General features: G+C 42.3%; 1 protein-coding gene across 1 annotated transcript in view; it reads right to left on the bottom strand.

Moving 5' to 3' along the window:
• CACNA1D (calcium voltage-gated channel subunit alpha1 D) overlaps window positions 1-17,519 on the bottom strand; it is a 453,220-nt gene that overhangs the window by 393,425 nt on the left and 42,276 nt on the right. The window lies entirely within an intron of this gene.

Genomic DNA, 17,519 nt, shown 5'->3' with positions numbered 1-17,519 from the left:
ATCATGAGGAGGGTAATGGTGAGCATGATCATGATGAAGGTAATGGTGATCATGATGAGGGTAATGGTGATAATGATGAAGGTAATGGTGATCATGATGAAGGTAATGGTGATCATGGTGAGGGTAATGGTGATAATGATGAGGGTAATGGTGATCATGATGAAGGTAATGGTGATCATGATGAAGGTAATGGTGATCATGATGAAGGTAATGGTGATCATGATGAAGGTAATGGTGATCATGATGAGGGTAATGGTGATAATGATGAGGGTAATGGTGATCATGATGAAGGTAATGGTGATCATGATGAGGGTAATGGTGATCATGATGAGGGTAATGATGATCATGATGAGGGGATGGTGATCATGATGAGGGTAATGGGGATCATGATGAGGGTGATGGTGATCATGATGAGGGTAATGGTGATCATGATGAAGGTAATGGTGATCATGGTGAAGGTAATGGTGATCATGATGAGGGTATTGGTGATAATGATGAGGGTAATGGTGATCATGAGGAGGGTAATGGTGAGCATGATCATGATGAAGGTAATGGTGATCATGATGAGGGTAATGGTGAGCATGATGAGGGTAATGGTGAGCATGATCATGATGAAGGTAATGGTGATCATGGTGAGGGTAATGGTGATAATGATGAGGGTAATGGTGATCATGATGAAGGTAATGGTGATCATGATGAAGGTAATGGTGATCATGATGAAGGTAATGGTGATCATGATGAAGGTAATGGTGATCATGATGAAGGTAATGGTGATCATGATGAGGGTAATGGTGATAATGATGAGGGTAATGGTGATCATGAGGAGGGTAATGGTGATCATGAGGAGGGTAATGGTGATCATGATGAAGGTAATGGTGATCATGAGGAGGGTAATGGTGATCATGATGAGGGTAATGGTGATAATGATGAGGGTAATGGTGATCATGATGAAGGTAATGGTGATCATGATGAGGGTAATGGTGATCATGATGAGGGTAATGATGATCATGATGAGGGGATGGTGATCATGATGAGGGTAATGGGGATCATGATGAGGGTGATGGTGATCATGATGAGGGTAATGGTGATCATGATGAAGGTAATGGTGATCATGGTGAAGGTAATGGTGATCATGATGAGGGTATTGGTGATAATGATGAGGGTAATGGTGATCATGAGGAGGGTAATGGTGAGCATGATCATGATGAAGGTAATGGTGATCATGATGAGGGTAATGGTGAGCATGATGAGGGTAATGGTGAGCATGATCATGATGAAGGTAATGGTGATCATGGTGAGGGTAATGGTGATAATGATGAGGGTAATGGTGATCATGATGAAGGTAATGGTGATCATGATGAAGGTAATGGTGATCATGATGAAGGTAATGGTGATCATGATGAAGGTAATGGTGATCATGATGAAGGTAATGGTGATCATGATGAGGGTAATGGTGATAATGATGAGGGTAATGGTGATCATGAGGAGGGTAATGGTGATCATGAGGAGGGTAATGGTGATCATGATGAAGGTAATGGTGATCATGATGAGGGTAATGGTGATAATGATGAGGGTAATGGTGATCATGAGGAGGGTAATGGTGAGCATGAGGAGGGTAATGGTGAGCATGATCATGATGAAGGTAATGGTGATCATGATGAGGGTAATGGTGATCATGATGAAGGTAATGGTGATCATGATGAAGGTAATGGTGATCATGATGAGGGTAATGGTGATCATGATGAAGGTAATGGTGATAATGATGAAGGTAATGATGATCATGATGAAGGTAATGATGATCATGATGAAGGTAATGGTGATCATAATGAGGGTTATGGTGATCATGATGAAGGTAATGGTGATCATGATGAGGGTAATGGTGATCATGATGAAGGTAATGATGATCATGATGAAGGTAATGGTGATCATGAGGAGGGTAATGGTGATCATGAGGAGGGTAATGGTGATCATGAGGAGGGTAATGGTGATCATGATGAAGGTAATGGTGATCATGATGAGGGTAATGGTGATCATGATGAAGGTAATGGTGATCATGATGAAGGTAATGATGATCATGATGAAGGTAATGGTGATCATGATGAGGGTAATGGTGATCATGATGAAGGTAATGGTGATCATGATGAAGGTAATGGTGATCATGATGAAGGTAATGGTGATCATGATGAAGGCAATGATGATCATGATGAAGGTAATGGTAATCATGATGAGGGTAATGGTGATCATGAGGAGGGTAATGGTGATCATGATGAAGGTAATGGTGATCATGATGAGGGTAATGGTGATCATGATGAAAGTAATGATGATCATGATGAAGGTAATGGTGATCATGAGGAGGGTAATGGTGATCATGATGAAGGTAATGGTGATCATGAGGAGGGTAATGGTGATCATGATGAAGGTAATGGCGATCATGATGAAGGTAATGGTGATCATGATGAAGGTAATGATGATCATGATGAAGGTAATGGTGATCATGATGAGGGTAATGGTGATCATGAGGAGGGTAATGGTGATCATGATGAGGGTGATGGTGATCATGATGAGGGTAATGGTGATCATGATGAAGGTAATGGTGATCATGATGAAGGTAATGGTGATCATGATGAAGGTAATGGTGATCATGATGAAGGTAATGGTGATCATGATGAAGGTAATGGTGATCATGATGAGGGTAATGGTGATCATGAGGAGGGTAATGGTGATCATGAGGAGGGTAATGGTGATCATGATGAGGGTAATGGTGATCATGATGAAGGTAATGGTGATCATGATGAGGGTAATGGTGATCATGATGAAGGTAATGGTGATCATGATGAAGGTAATGGTGATCATGATGAGGGTAATGGTGATCATGATGAGAGTAATGGTGATCATGATGAAGGTAATGGTGATCATGATGAGGGTAATGGTGATCATGATGAGGGTAATGGTGATCATGATGAGGGTAATGGTGATCATGATGAGGGTAATGGTGATCATGAGGAGGAACTGTGTGACTCTAACTTTAGCCTTTATTATGCGGTGGATACACCCATATAGTCCTATTCTGCCAATTAAGTTATTAGGAGCCATCAGCTCTACCAGAACTCTGCATTCAGGGCCGCTATCAAGGGGGTACAACCGATACCCCTGTATGTCAGTGAGCGATTGCCACTCACTGACTGCTGAGGCCGACACATTGTACACTGACTGTTTGACTGTACTCTGTACAATCAGTCACAGATCACACACGGCAGCGCCGCTGCTGCTGCACAGTACGTACCTCAGGGCTGTCAGCCACTGTCTCTTTAAAACAGCAGCAGTGGTCGCTGGGAGGTATGTCCGCTGCTGCGCACTGCATGCTGACAGCGGCCCCGATGTCACGTGACCGCAGTAGTGTTGTGGAAGAGTTGGGAAGAGGAGGCCAGCGGTGTGTAGCAGCAGTGTGACTGCCAGCTACAGAGCTGAGCAGCGCAAAGGATGAGCCTGCCCTGAAGAGGCCGGCACAGAGCAGAGGTTAATATGTAAAAAAGGAGAAAAAAATATATGTACAGTGACCCCCTGACTTATGATGGCCCCGACATATGATCATTTCAACATATGATGGCCTCTCAGAGCCCATCGTATGTTGAAGGCAGCATCGACATATGATGCTGCTGTGTGTTGGGGCCATCGTACAAACGGCTGTCTGACAGCGCTGACAACTTCAGCAACTGACAGACAGTTGTTTAATGTCCCCGTGTGCCCCGTTCTGCCTCCTGTTACTCACATGCTGTCCTGCTAACTCACGCAGGCTTCCACTGTGAGCTCCGTGTAAGCCCCGCCCCCCAGTGCAGCCATAGCCAAGAGCCTGCAGCATCTTGCTGCAGGCATCCAATGAGCTGCTGGCTGCCCTCCCCTTCCTTTCCTATAGAGCTGTAGTCGGCAGGATCGTAATGGAGGACATTCTGTCCCCCCTGAAGGTATTTAAAGAACTGTACAGTACTGTATGCGATGTCACACATCACATACAATACATATACACACTATACACCCCATACATCAATGTTTCCCTATCAGTGTGCCTCCAGCTGTTGCAAAACTATAACTCCCAGCATGCCCAGGCAGTCAATGGCTGTACATGCATGCTGGGAGTTGTAGTTGTGCAACAGCTGGAGGCACCCTGGTTTGTTAAACACTCCCCATACACTCCACATACAATGGTCATCCCAGAACCAATTAGCAGTTTCCCATAGAGATATGTATTCAACATACAATGGTTCCGAGGCCCCAGAACCAATTACCATTTTTAGATAGACATATGTGCTCGACATATGATGGTTTCAACATATGATGGTTCTCCTGGAACCAATTAATATCATATGTTGAGGGACCACTGTATTAGGGATCGACCGATATTGATTTTTTAGAGCCGATACCGATAATCTGTGAACTTTCAGGCCGATAACTTATACCGATATTCTGTGCATTTTAATCCCATACCTCCCCGCCCCCGGGCGCTTTAAATCAATGAACTGCAGCGGCTTTTTCAGGGCCAGAGACCACTGCCACCGCCCGCTTCTCTACCCCTTCCTGTCCTGGGGTCCTAAGTCCAGCCACTGCCAGAGACCGCCACCGCCGCCCGCTTCTCTCCCCCTGCATGTCCTGGGGTCCTGAGTCCAACTACTGCCGCTGCCAGAGACCGCCACCGCCGCCCACTTCTCTCCACATTCATGTCCTGAGTCCAACCACTGCCGCTGCAAGAGACCGCCGCCACTGCCCGATTCTCTCCCCCCTGCCTGTCCTGGGGTCCTGAGTCAACCAGCGCCGGTGCCAGAGACCACCGCCACCGCCCGCTTCTCTCCCCCTGCCTGTCCTGGGGTCCTGAGTTCAACCAGCGCGGCTGCCAGAGACCGCCGCCACCCCATTGCCTCCCCCATCCCCGGTTTTATAATTACCTTTTCCCTGGGTCCTGAGCTGTCACTGTGCGCCGGGCCACTGAAGGTGACATCGCGTTGAGGACGTCACTCATCATTGCGCACAGCAACAGCGCAGGACACCGCAGGAGCCAGAAGTAGCGCGAAACCTGGCGGCGGCGTTCTCTGGCAGCGGCGGTCGTTGGACTCAGGACCCCAGGACAGGCAGGGGAGAGAAGCGGGTGGCGGCGGCAGTCTCTGGCAGCGGCGGTGGTTGGACTCAGGACCCCAGGACAGGGAGGGGGAGAGAAGTGAGCGGCGTTGGCGGTCTCTGGCAGCGGCGGTGGTTGGACCCAGGACCGGCAGAGGGAGAGAAGCGGGTGGTGGCGGCGGTCTCTGGCCCTGCAAAAGCCGCTGCAGTTCATTGATTTAAAGCGCCTGCATTATCGGCATTATCAGCAAGATAATTGCCGATACCGATAACTTAGAAAATCGGGAATATCGGCCGATAACATCGGCCAAACCGATAATCGGTCGATCCCTAATATGTATGGAGCTGGGGCAGAACTATGTAATGGGGCCTGCAGTCTGGGGGCAAGGACTGAGGCCTACAACTATATGGGGGGAATAGTTAGCAGTAGAAAGGGGCCTACAACAAATATATGGGCACAAGTTGCCCCCATTTAGTTTTTGTAGGCCTTTTTCATCTAATAGTTGCCCCCCCATATAGTTGTAGGCCTCTTTGAGAGGGGCCTACAACAACTATATGGGGGCAACTTAAACATGGGGCCTACCCAAACTATATGGGGCCCCCATAACGTTTGGGTAGGCCCCTCTTCTAATAGCTGCCCCCATAAAGTTTGGGTAGGCCCCTCTTCTAATAGCTGCCCCATAAAGTTTGGGTGGCCCCTCTGTTAATAGTTGCCTCCATAATGGGAGCAACTATTAAAAGACGGGCCTACCCAAACAATATGAAACAACACCGACCGACTAAAATATAGCTTATATTGTATAACCTGTTAAAGGGGTACTCCACTGGAAAAAAAACATTTTTATCAACAGATGCCAGAAAGTTAAACAGATTTGTAAATGACTTCTATTAAAAAAAATCTTAATCCTTCCAGTACTTATCAGCTGTTGTATGATCCACAGGAAATTCTTTTCTTTTTGAATTTCCTTTTTGTCTGACCACAGTGCTCTCTGCTGACATCTCTGTCCATGTCAGGAACTGTCCAGAGCAGGAGAGGTTTTCTATGGGGATTTGCTCCTACTCTGGACAGTTCCTAAAATGGACAGAGGGGTCAGTAGAGAGCACTGTGGTCAGACAGAAAGGGAATTAAAAAAGAAAACAACTTTCTGTGGACCATACAGCAGCTGTATTATTGGGAGGATTAAGATTTTTTAATAGAAGTAATTTACAAATCTGTTTAACTTTCTGTCACCAGTTGATTTAAATAAAAAAAGATTTCCAGTGGAGTACCACTTTAGGGACTAAGGGCATACCTGTATGCCCTGGTCCTGCTCCCCCAGTTTGAATCGCGCTCACGAGCTGAGCACACTTCATACCCAGTGGGTCCCGACTGCTACAAGCAGTCAGGACCCACGGTTAATGCCGGGATGTTGAGTGTGCTAGGGTAAGATAGATAGGGCAGATTAGAAATGGTTATGTAGTCAGTGTTTGTGTAGGGTCCTGCCTAAAAAGAGTCTACCTTGTTGTGGTGGCAGGCTTCATATTCTTTGGTTAACAAATAATTCCTTACTGAAATAACTGATGATGGTCTGACTAATTTTTTTACTGTCTTTGTAGTTCTAAAAAAAAAATTGGGGGTGGTTCCTGGGGGGGCATCTAGGGGGTGGAGTTGGCATGGACCCTAGGATGTGGGGCGTGCCACGGGGGAGCCAGGCCTTGAGCTGTGTAAGGGGCCCCAAAATTTCTGATGGCAGCCCTGTCTGCACTGTACAGTTCCTCTGTTACTCCTCCTGGAAATGTATGAATAAAGTGACATGTCAGTGAGGCACGTTCTACACAGTCTGGCACTGTTCACACTAATTAACCCCTTGCCGCAGAACGCCGGGTATACCAGGATCTGAGCATGCATCATACCCGCACGGTCCCGGCTGCTGTCAGCAGCCAGGACCCGCAGCTAATGCCGGACATCGCCGTTCCGACAGATGTCCTGCATTAACTCTTTAGACGCGGTGATCAAAGTTGATCGTTACGTCTAAAAGTTAAAGCCGGCAGCTCAGTCGGGCTGATCGGGACATCGAGATAAAATTGAGATGTCCTGATCAACTGGGACGCAGCAGGAGGGTGCCTTACCTTCCTCCTGCACGTCCGAACTGCAATTGATTGCTGCAAGCCTGAAATCAAGGCTTGAGCAATCAACCGCCGATAACACTGATCAATGCAAAGCTATGGCTTTGCAGTGATCTGTGTAAAATATTAGTGTGTGCAGTGTTATAGGTCCCTATGGGAGCTATAACACTGCAAAAAAAAAAAAGTGAACAAAAAAAGTTAATAAAGATCATTTAACCCCTTCCCTAATAAAAGTTTGAATCACCCCCCTTTTCCCATAAAAAAAAGCTGTGTAAATAAAAATAAAACGAGGTATCGCCGCGTGCGTAAGTGTCTGAACTATAAAAATATATAATTAATTAACGGTCAATGACATATGCGCAAAAAAATTACAAAGTCCAAAATAGCTAATTTTTGGTCACTTTTTATAACATAAAAAAATGAATAAAAAGCGATCAAAAAGTCCGATCAAAAACGAAGTAATAAAAAATCAAACCTATATAAGTAGGGTATCATTTTAATCTTATGGACCTACAGAATAATGAGGAGGTGTCATTTTTAATGAAAAATGTACTGTGTAGAAACAGAAGCCCCCACAATTTACAAAATGGCGTTTTTTTCTTCCGTTTTGTCTCACATTGATTTTTTTTTCCGTTTCACCGATTTTTGGGTAAAATGACTGATGTCATTACAAAGTAGAATAAGCTATCATATGGGTTTTTAGGTGCAACATTGAAAGGGTTATGATTTTTAAAAGGTAAGGAGGAAAAAACGAAAATGCAGAAAAGGAAAAATGCTATGTTCTTAAGGGGTTAAACTGTGTGTAATTGTGAGTTGTCCTGCCACTAAGGGGAAGTGTGAGTGTTGTCAATTTATTCATAAGTTCCCAGGAATAATAGTGGAATGGAACAACCCAGAGCCCTAAGCCTTTGATCACACTTCTGTTGCATCTTCCAATGTTGCGCTCTGCATCATTGCAACAGAAAAAAAAAGGCACCAGTGGAACCGTTACACGCCGGACACAACAGCACCCACAAGACCTGACTTATCGACTTTAAAGGGGTACTCCGCTGAAAAACATTTTTTTTTTTAAATCAAATGGTGCGAGAAAGTTAAGCAGATTTGTAAATGACTTCTATTAAAAAATCTTAATCCTTCCAGTACTTATGAGGCTTCTGTATGATCCACAGGAAGTTATTTTCTTTTAGAATTTCCTGTCTGTCTGACCACAGTGCTCTCTGTAGACACCTCTGTCCATGTCAGGAACTGTGCAGAGGAGGAGCAAATCCCCATAGCAAACCTATGCTACTCTGGACAGTTCCTGACATGGACAGAGGTGTCAGCAGAGAGCACTGTGGTAAGACAGAAAGGAAATTCAAAAAGAAAAGAACTTCCTGTGGATCATACAACAGCTGATAAGTAATGGAAGTATTAAGATTTTTTAATAGAAGTAATTTACAAATCTGTTTAATTTTCTGGCACCAGTTGATTTAGAAAAAAAAAAGTTTTCCAGTGGAGTACCCCTTTAATATGGCCTGTTGGTTTTCCTGTATTTGTTTATGGAACCTGCAGACAGAACCTCTATTACAGTGGGAAATGTAAGTATTTACTCAAAACGAATGAGTAGAACCAATAAATATCAGCTCCTCGCTCAGCCGCACAGCTGATGTGTTTGCACAGTGTATCAGCCTGGAGTTCAGGAAAGATGTGTGCTGATTCCTTGATTAGATCACAGAGGATCATCTGCTTGAAAACAATAAATATTGACATTCACTGACAGCAAACAGAGATTATAAAAGCAGAGATCATCACATATGTCAGTGTTTCCCAACCAGGGTGCCTCCAGCTGTTGCAAAACTACAACTCCCAGCATGCCCGGACAGCCAAAGGCTGTCCGGGCATGCTGGGAGTTGTAGTTTTGAAACAGCTGGAGGCACCCTATTTGGGAAACACTGATATATGGCCGCAACGACAATTCAGGAGCTGCAGCTCTAAAATGATATAAAGAATAAAGCCCCGTTCACACTATGAAGAATCCATGCAGAATAAACATTAGGAATCGCGCACATATTCCAGCACCCTCTCAATAATTTAAAGGGGTATTCCAGGAAAAAACTTTTTTTTTATATATCAACTGGCTCCAGAAAGTTAAACAGATTTGTAAATTACTTCTATTAAAACATCTTAATCCTTTCAATAATTATCAGCTGCTGAAGCTGAGTTGTTGTTTTCTGTCTGGGGGGGGCAATCCACTTTGGAGGTAGCCGGAGGGCTTACCTCTCATCCCATAGCTCCATGGATCTGTATTTGATTGAGCCTACCTTGAGCAAGCTCAACCAATTGAGCGCAGATTACACAGATCAATGGAGTTCTATGGAACTTCATAAGAAGGAATCAATAGGTCCTTCTTAAAGTCCCCTAAGGGACCAATAAAGTGTAAAAAAAATAAATAAATAAAGTTTAAACACACACATACATTAACCGCTTCCATATAAAAAAAAAAATCACATCACCCTCCCTTTTCTCATTTTTCATATGAAAAACATGTAAACATGATAAAAAAAAATAAACATATTTGGTATTGGCGCGTGCATAATTGTCCGAAGTATTAAAATATAACATTAGATATCCCGAAGAGTCAATGACGTTAATGTAAAAAAAATGAAAATAAAATAAAAAGTGATCAAAAAGTCCCATAAATACCAAAATGGTACCGATACAAACAGCAGATTATAGCGCAAAAAATTAGCCCTCATATAGACCAGTATACAGAAAAATTAAACTGTTATAGGCATCAGAAAATGGTAATAAAAAAAAAAACATTCTAAAAAGATTAGAATTTTTTTAACATTCATAAAACATGACGGAAGCCAAACAAATCTGGTATTGCTGTAATCAGGCCGACCTAACGTATCATATAACATGCAAGTTTGACCCCAAGGTGAATGGCGTAAAAAAAAAAATTTAAAATTATGTCACATCACAATTAATAAGTTTTTAGTTTTAGAGCATATGTTATGTAAAAATGAAAGGTGTCATTACAAAGGACAATCCGTGCCACAAAAAACACCTCATATGGGTCTTTAGAGGAAAAAATAAGAGTTTTGGCTATTGTAGGGCGAGGAGGAGAAAACAAAAGCGCAAAAACTAAATAAACTAATAAAGACTTTATTTACGTATCATTTTGGTTAAAATTCTTTTGTGTACCAGGACAAGTGGATCGTCATGAGGGAAAAATAGTTTGTGCTCCGTTTTAGTCCCTTGGACAAGTAGTTTTATTTTAAATTTCCACACCCCTGTACACTAAATGGGTTAACCAGCCTTATAAAATCCTCAGTAAAGGCCATCAATATTAGATCAGTTGGGGTCTGACTCCTGGTACCCACCAATCACTTCTTCAGTATCCATCAGCATCATTACCTGCATCACTGAACTGTTAGAAGCGATGATGCAAGGTACTGCAGCATTGTTGTGTTCAAGTGAAAGAGGCATTAATGCAGCACCTTGCTCCACCACTACAAAAAGTACAGCGCTGCAAGAATGATCGCTGGTAGACATTGTAGAGACTGCAGCACTCAATGGGCTTTTCTGACTGATTTCCACTAAAAGAATGAACATTTCTTTGTTGGAATCTGGATCCACATTAAAGGGTACCTCTCATCAAATAAACTTTTGATATATTTTAGATTAATGAATGTTGAATAACTTTCCAATAGCATGTTAATGAAAAATATGCTTCTTTCTATTGTATTTTTCCCGATCAGTCCTGTCAGCAAGCATTTCTGACTCATGCTGGAGTCCTAAACACTCAGATCTGCCAGCCTGCTTTGTTCACAGCCAAACAGGCTGTGAACAAAGCAGGCTGGCAGCTCTGAGTGTTCTCCTTTGTGAACAAAGCAGACTGGCAGCTCGTAGTGTTTAGGACTCCAGCATGAGTCTGAAATGCTTGCTGCCAGGACTGGTAGGGAGACCCCTAGTGGTCATTTCTTCAAAGTGGAAAATTAAATAGAAAGAAGCATATTTTTTTAATAACATGCAATTGTAAAGTTATTCTGCATACATTAATCTATAATATATCAAAAGTTTTTTTGATGAGAGGTACCCTTTAAAGGGGTATTTTATTATTTGACTATGCTACAGGGGCTGTAAAGTTAGTGTAGTTCATAATATAGTGTCTGTACCTGTGTGTGATGGTTTTCTCACATGTCTTCTGTGATTTTCACCCCAATATTTATTTTTACCAGCATACAAAATAACTGTTGTCTCAGATTTTTCCCAGGTTGCAATGAGGCCAAGACCTGACCTCACTAGTCAGCTGATGAAGGGAGCCTGTCTGCTTCAATGGGTGGAGCGATCAATCTGCAACTAATGCAACAGCTGTAGGCACCCTGATTGAAAACCCTGGGTCTTTTGAATGGATGCAGCTCATTTATGTTTCAATGGGTGGGGTGGCTGATGTGTGGGAGGGAGGAAAATGGAATTGTGGGATTTGTAGTCAAAAAAAGAAAAGTCAAACAGGAAATACCAGTTCACAAAAAGCTATCCACAGTGTTCTGGTAATCTCACAACATAGCCATGTAGCCCCAAGACAAGTGCAGATCCTTCCTAAGCATGTCCATTACTGTCTGCCAGGTATGTACTAAAATCGCCTTATGGTGGAAAACCCTTTAAGTTTTGTTATGTCCTCTATAGTATGAACTGTGCAGCAGAATCCCATTAGGATCAATGGGACTCTTCCCCATGCAGATCCATAGTGTGCACGGGTCTCTATACATGCGCAGACAGCACTGGCACTTCTATTAAAATTTCAGGTTCCTCACCTCTCATTAAAGTCAATGCTATCAGGGTTTTCGACAGGAACCAAATCACACTGTTTCAGCATAAAAACATGAATATTTTGCCTGTGAACATATCTTTAGGCAGCAACAGTCTGTCTATCTGTGCCACAACAAATGGCGCACTGCACAAAAATAAACGGTCAAACTCAAAAAAGGGGGGCATATTTACTATTAAATTCACACAAAATACTATGAATAAATGGCCGGAAATTATCACCAGAACTTTCCTGACCTGTTTGTAGCAATAGTAAATAGAGTAAAATCATGCCTGGAATATTAAAAAAACACAAGCAAAATGCTAAATTTCTCATAAGTCTCCAAATATGTTAGCAGTGTTCTCTAGCAGAACAAGGTATAGCTGTTTTTTATTAGTTTCTTGTTTTGTTTTTTATAAGGGGATCTCCTACCCTTGACAGTTTCTCCAGGATTGCCCTGTTATCCCTCAGCTCTGATGTTATTTGTTACTGTAGTCTTTCTATATTAATTACCCTTGAGGATTTGCAGAGGCGTCACACGCGGGATGATGGCTTTATATACAGGAGCCTCATTAAAAGCACTGCCAGCACTACAAAGTTTCTTGGTACGCACTCCCAAAACTTTCCTACAGATGTTTCACTCGCACAGTCTGTGTTGTCAGTATAGGATGCTTTACACTGTGCACCATTAGATCAAGATTTTATAGTTGCCAACTTAAAGGGAACCTGTCATTCTCAGCATGCTATAGCTGAGCTGCAGGTTGCATGTTATAGAGCAGAATCTGTTGAGCAGAATGACATATAGTTATTTGAGAAAAGATTTGTTGAAAGTGTCATTTATTCATTTATAACTCTTGCTACACAAAGGATTAAAGGGGTACTCCGGGATGCAATTCTTAAAGGGGTTATCCAGGGAAAAAAATGTTTTTATATATCAACTTGCTCCAGAAAGTTAAATAGATTTGTAAATTACTTCTATTAAAAAATCTTAATCCTTTCAGTACTTATGAGCTTCTGAAGTTAAGGTTGTTCTTTTCTGTCTAAGTGCTCTCTGATGACACGTGTCTCGGGAACCGCCCAGTTTAGAAGAGGTTTGCTATGGGGATTTGCTTCTAAACTGGGCATTTCCCGAGACACGTGTCATCAGAGAGCACTTAGACAGAAAAGAATAACCTTAACTTCAGCAGCTCATAAGTACTGAAAGGATTAAGATTTTTTAATAGAAGTAGTTTACAAATCTGTTTAACTTTCTGGAGCCAGTTGATATATAAAAAAAGTTTTTTCCTGGATAACCCCTTTAATTTATCTGCCCAGAATGTCATAAAAAAGAAAACAAATCGGACTTGCTTCCTGGTGCTCCCCTAGTGCCTCCAGTATTTCGTTCCTGGCCCCTGCTGTGGCCCTCTTCCTGCTTCTTGTGGTCGACACATTACACTGCAGATAAGCTTATCTTCAGCCGCAGCAATGTCCCATCTCAGCTAGCGATAGGCTGAGTGATAGTGTGATGTATTAAGCCCCGGCACCAGGAAGAAGACCGGGGCTCAATGTGTCACACTGCTATTCAGCCTATCATGAGCCAAAGGAACGAAATCAGTGTAGCCGTCGAGAGACAGTGTGTAGCGAGACGACCGCAGGAAGAAGGCCAAGAGCTGGATACCAGAGGCAAAAATAAGCCCTCACACAATGGTGTCAGACAAAAGTCAAAAGTTATGGCAGTCGGAACATGGCAACACAAAAAAAAAAAGGAGAAGGAAAAAGAACATTAAAAAGCTATATAAATTGGGTATTGCCATTATTGTACAGACCCACAGAATAAAGATATTAGGGCTGAAACAAACCGATTATGAAAATAGTTCTTAACTATTTTTATAATCAATTAATTGGTTTGTTGATTAGTTTGTCGGCCATTTTCTAAAGTTCACATACACTATCACTATGTACATATGCAACTGTGGTCCACACCATCTTCTGCTTCCTGCAGCTATTGTGAGTCGCCGGTGGCCAGACTCCCAATAGTTGCAGAAAGAAGATGCAGGAAGATTATGTGTGCAGGTCCCCTATTCCCTAAATAGGCTGCTGGGGGCACATGGGATGGACAAACAGGGAATGTGCTCCCCTTATATCTGGCCATAGGTAAGAAACAGGGAGGGGGGTATAGCTCTTACAAGGAAAAAAAAAAGAAAATTATATTTAAAAGAATTATTATACATATTTAAATATAATAAAAAGCATCTCCTCTCAACCTCCGCAAAGCTTAGTATATATCTGACCCCACAAACTCTCTCTTAAAGGGGTTATCCAGGAATAGAAAAACAGAGCAAATTTCTTAAAAAAAAAACACACTCCCTGTCTGTCTCCAGGTTAGGTGTGGTTCTGCAGCTCAGTTCCATTGAAATGAATGAAGCCAAGTTGTAATACCACACCCAACCTGGGGACAGACGTGGAGCTGTTTTTGAAAGAAATAAGCTCTGTTTTTCTATTCCTGTATAACCCCTTTAACACATAATGCATGCAAAACACTCAGAAGACCTTCAGTCTGATCCCCTCACTAACACCCTCCCTAGTTAGATACTCAGAAATTATCTTCTCCAATATGGTCATTTTTATCCAATTAATCCAAACAAAAATCAGGGTAATTGATTATGAAAATATTCGTTAGTTGCAGCCCTAAAATAAAACATCATTTTTATTGCACAGTGAACACTATAAAAAAAATTCTAATTTTTCACAATATTTTGAAGGTTTTCCCAAAAAATTTGCCATTTATCGTCAAAAAAATTACCATTTATATAACGTACAATATGTCAGGAAAAAACAATCTCAGAATCGCTTTGCTCAGTAAAAGCATTTCAAACCACTTAAAGAGACACATGCCAGATTTGAAAAATTGGGCTTGGTCATTTAAAGGGGTTGTTCCATCATTAAAGGGGTACTCTGGTGAAAAACTTTTCTTTTTAAATCAACTGGTGCCAGAAAGTTAAACAGATTTGTAAATTCAGAATAAGTTCAGGTTTGAAGTGGATTTGAAGGGTCTTCATATTAGAAATACCCCACAAATGACCCCATTATAAAAACTGCACCCCCCAAAGTATTCAAAATGACATTCAGTCAGCATTTTAACCCTTTAGGTGTTTCACAGGAATAGCAGCAAAGTGAAGGAGAAAATTCACAATCTTCATTTTTTACACTCGCATGTTCTTGTAGACCCAATTTTTGAATTTTTACAAGGGGTAAAAGAGAAAATGTATACTTATATTTGTAGCTGAATTTCTCTCGAGTAAGCACATACCTCAAATGTCTATGTAAATTGTTCGAAGGGCGCAGTAGAGGGCTCAGAAGCGAAGGAGCGGCAAGGGGATTTTGGAGAGTATGTTTTTCTGAAATGGTTTTTGGGGGGCATGTTGCATTTAAGAAGCCCCTATGGTGCCAGGACAGCAAAAAAAAACACATGCCATACCATTTTGGAAACTAGACCCCTTGAGGAATGTAACATGGAATTAAGTGAGCCTTAATACCCCACAGGTGTTTCACGACTTTTGCATATGTAAAAAAAAAATGTTTCACTAAAATGTGTGTTTCCCCCCATATTTCACATTTTTGCACGGGTTAATAGCAGAAAAGACCCCCCAAAATGTGTAACCCCATCTCTTCTGAGTATGGAGGTACCCCATAAGTTGACCTGAAGCGCACTGTGGGCGAACTACAATGCTCAGAAGAGAAGGAGTCATATTTGGCTTTTTGAGAGCAAATTTTGCCCCCGTGGTGCCAGAACAGTCGACCCCAACACATGTGACCCTATTTTGGAAACTACACCCCTCAATGAATTTAATAAGGGGTGCAGTGAGTATTTACACCCACTGGCATTTGACAGATCTTTGGAACAGTGGGCTGTGCAAATGAAAAATTACATTTTTCATTTTCACGGATCACTATTACAAAAATCTGTCAGACACCTGTGGGGCATAAATGCTCACTGTACCCCTTTTTACATTACATGAGGGGTGTAGGTTCCAAAATGGGGTCACATGTGGGGGGTCCATTGTTCTGGCACTATGGGGGCTTTGTAAACACGTGGCCTTCAATTTCGGACAAATTTTCTCTTCAAAAGCCCAATGGCGCTCCTTCGCTTCTGAGCATTGTAGTGCGCCAGCAGAACACATTGGGGGACATGTATCATTTCCAGTGTATAATAGAAGTTTTTACCCCTCTGCCTGTTGTGTAAATTTGGCGCAGCTGCGTTAAATTTATCATTCTTGTGCAGCTACTTTCTTGAATTGCGTTTAAATTTAGAATTCTCCTCAGAGCATAAATTTACCCCGCAGCTCTATTTAGTAGGAGCTTTGTCTGCAGCGTATCTGCACCTAAACAGTAAGTGTGTCCTCGTTATTAGTTTTAGAATTTTTTTTCTTCATTATGTAGAGTTTTAATCTCACAATAATACCACTTTTTGCACCCAATTATAACACATCAATTATACCAATGTCCTTATTCTTCATTTAACATCTGTGACACCCCTGTTCAAATCACCTCAAATGTACATGGTGCACTCTACCTTATGGGCCTTGTTGTGCGCCTGCAGAGCACTTTACGCCCACATATGTGTTATCTCCGTACTCTGGCTAAATTGTGTCCCAAAAAATGGGGTTTTTTTTTCCCCATTTACCTCTTGTGAAAATGTAAAGTATGTGGCAACACCTGCATGCCAGTGTAAATAATTTTATTTTTATACACTAACATACTGGTGTAGACTCCAACTGTTCCTTTTCATAATGAGTAAAAGGAGAAAAAGCCCCCCAAAATCTGTAAGGCAATTTCTCCCGAGTACGGCGATACCCCATATGTGACCCCATAATGTTGCCTTGAAATATGACAGGGCTCCAAAGTGAGAGCGCCATGCGCATTTGAGGCCTAAATTAGGGTTTTGCATAGGGGTGGACATAGGGGTATTCTATGCCAGTGTTTCCCAAACAGGGTGCCTCCAGCTGTTGCAAAACTCCCAACATGCCTGGACAGTCAATGGCTGTCTGGCAATACTGGGAGTTGTTGTTTTGCAACAGCTGGAGGCTCCATTTTGGAAACAGTACCGTACCAGACGTTGTTCATATTTATTGGGGAGGGGGGCTGTGTAGCAGTATGTGTATATATAGTGTTTTTTACTTATTTTATTTAAGTGTAGTGTAGTGTTTTTAGGGTACAGTCACACGGGCGGGGGTTGACAGCGAGTTTGCTGCATCTCAATCTTGCAGCACTCCCTGTAAACCTCCGCCCATGTGAGTGTACCCTGTCCATTCACATTGGGGGGGGGGGGGGGGAAACATCCAGCTGTTGCAAAACTACAACTCCGAGCATGCCCTTTGGCTGTCCGTGCTTGCTGGGAGTTGTAGTTTTGCAACAGCTGGAGGCACACTGGTTGCGAAACACGGAAACAGACTCAGTGTTTCGCAACCAGTGTGCCTTCAGCTGTTGCAAAAACTTCAAATCTCAGCATGCAGTGACAGCAGAAGGACATGCTGGA

This window comes from Hyla sarda, chromosome 6 (genome assembly GCF_029499605.1).
Source record: "Hyla sarda isolate aHylSar1 chromosome 6, aHylSar1.hap1, whole genome shotgun sequence".
Lineage (NCBI taxonomy): Eukaryota > Metazoa > Chordata > Amphibia > Anura > Hylidae > Hyla > Hyla sarda.
The sequence above is the reverse complement of the archived record's forward strand: the minus strand, read 5'-3'. Positions and strand labels throughout refer to the sequence as shown.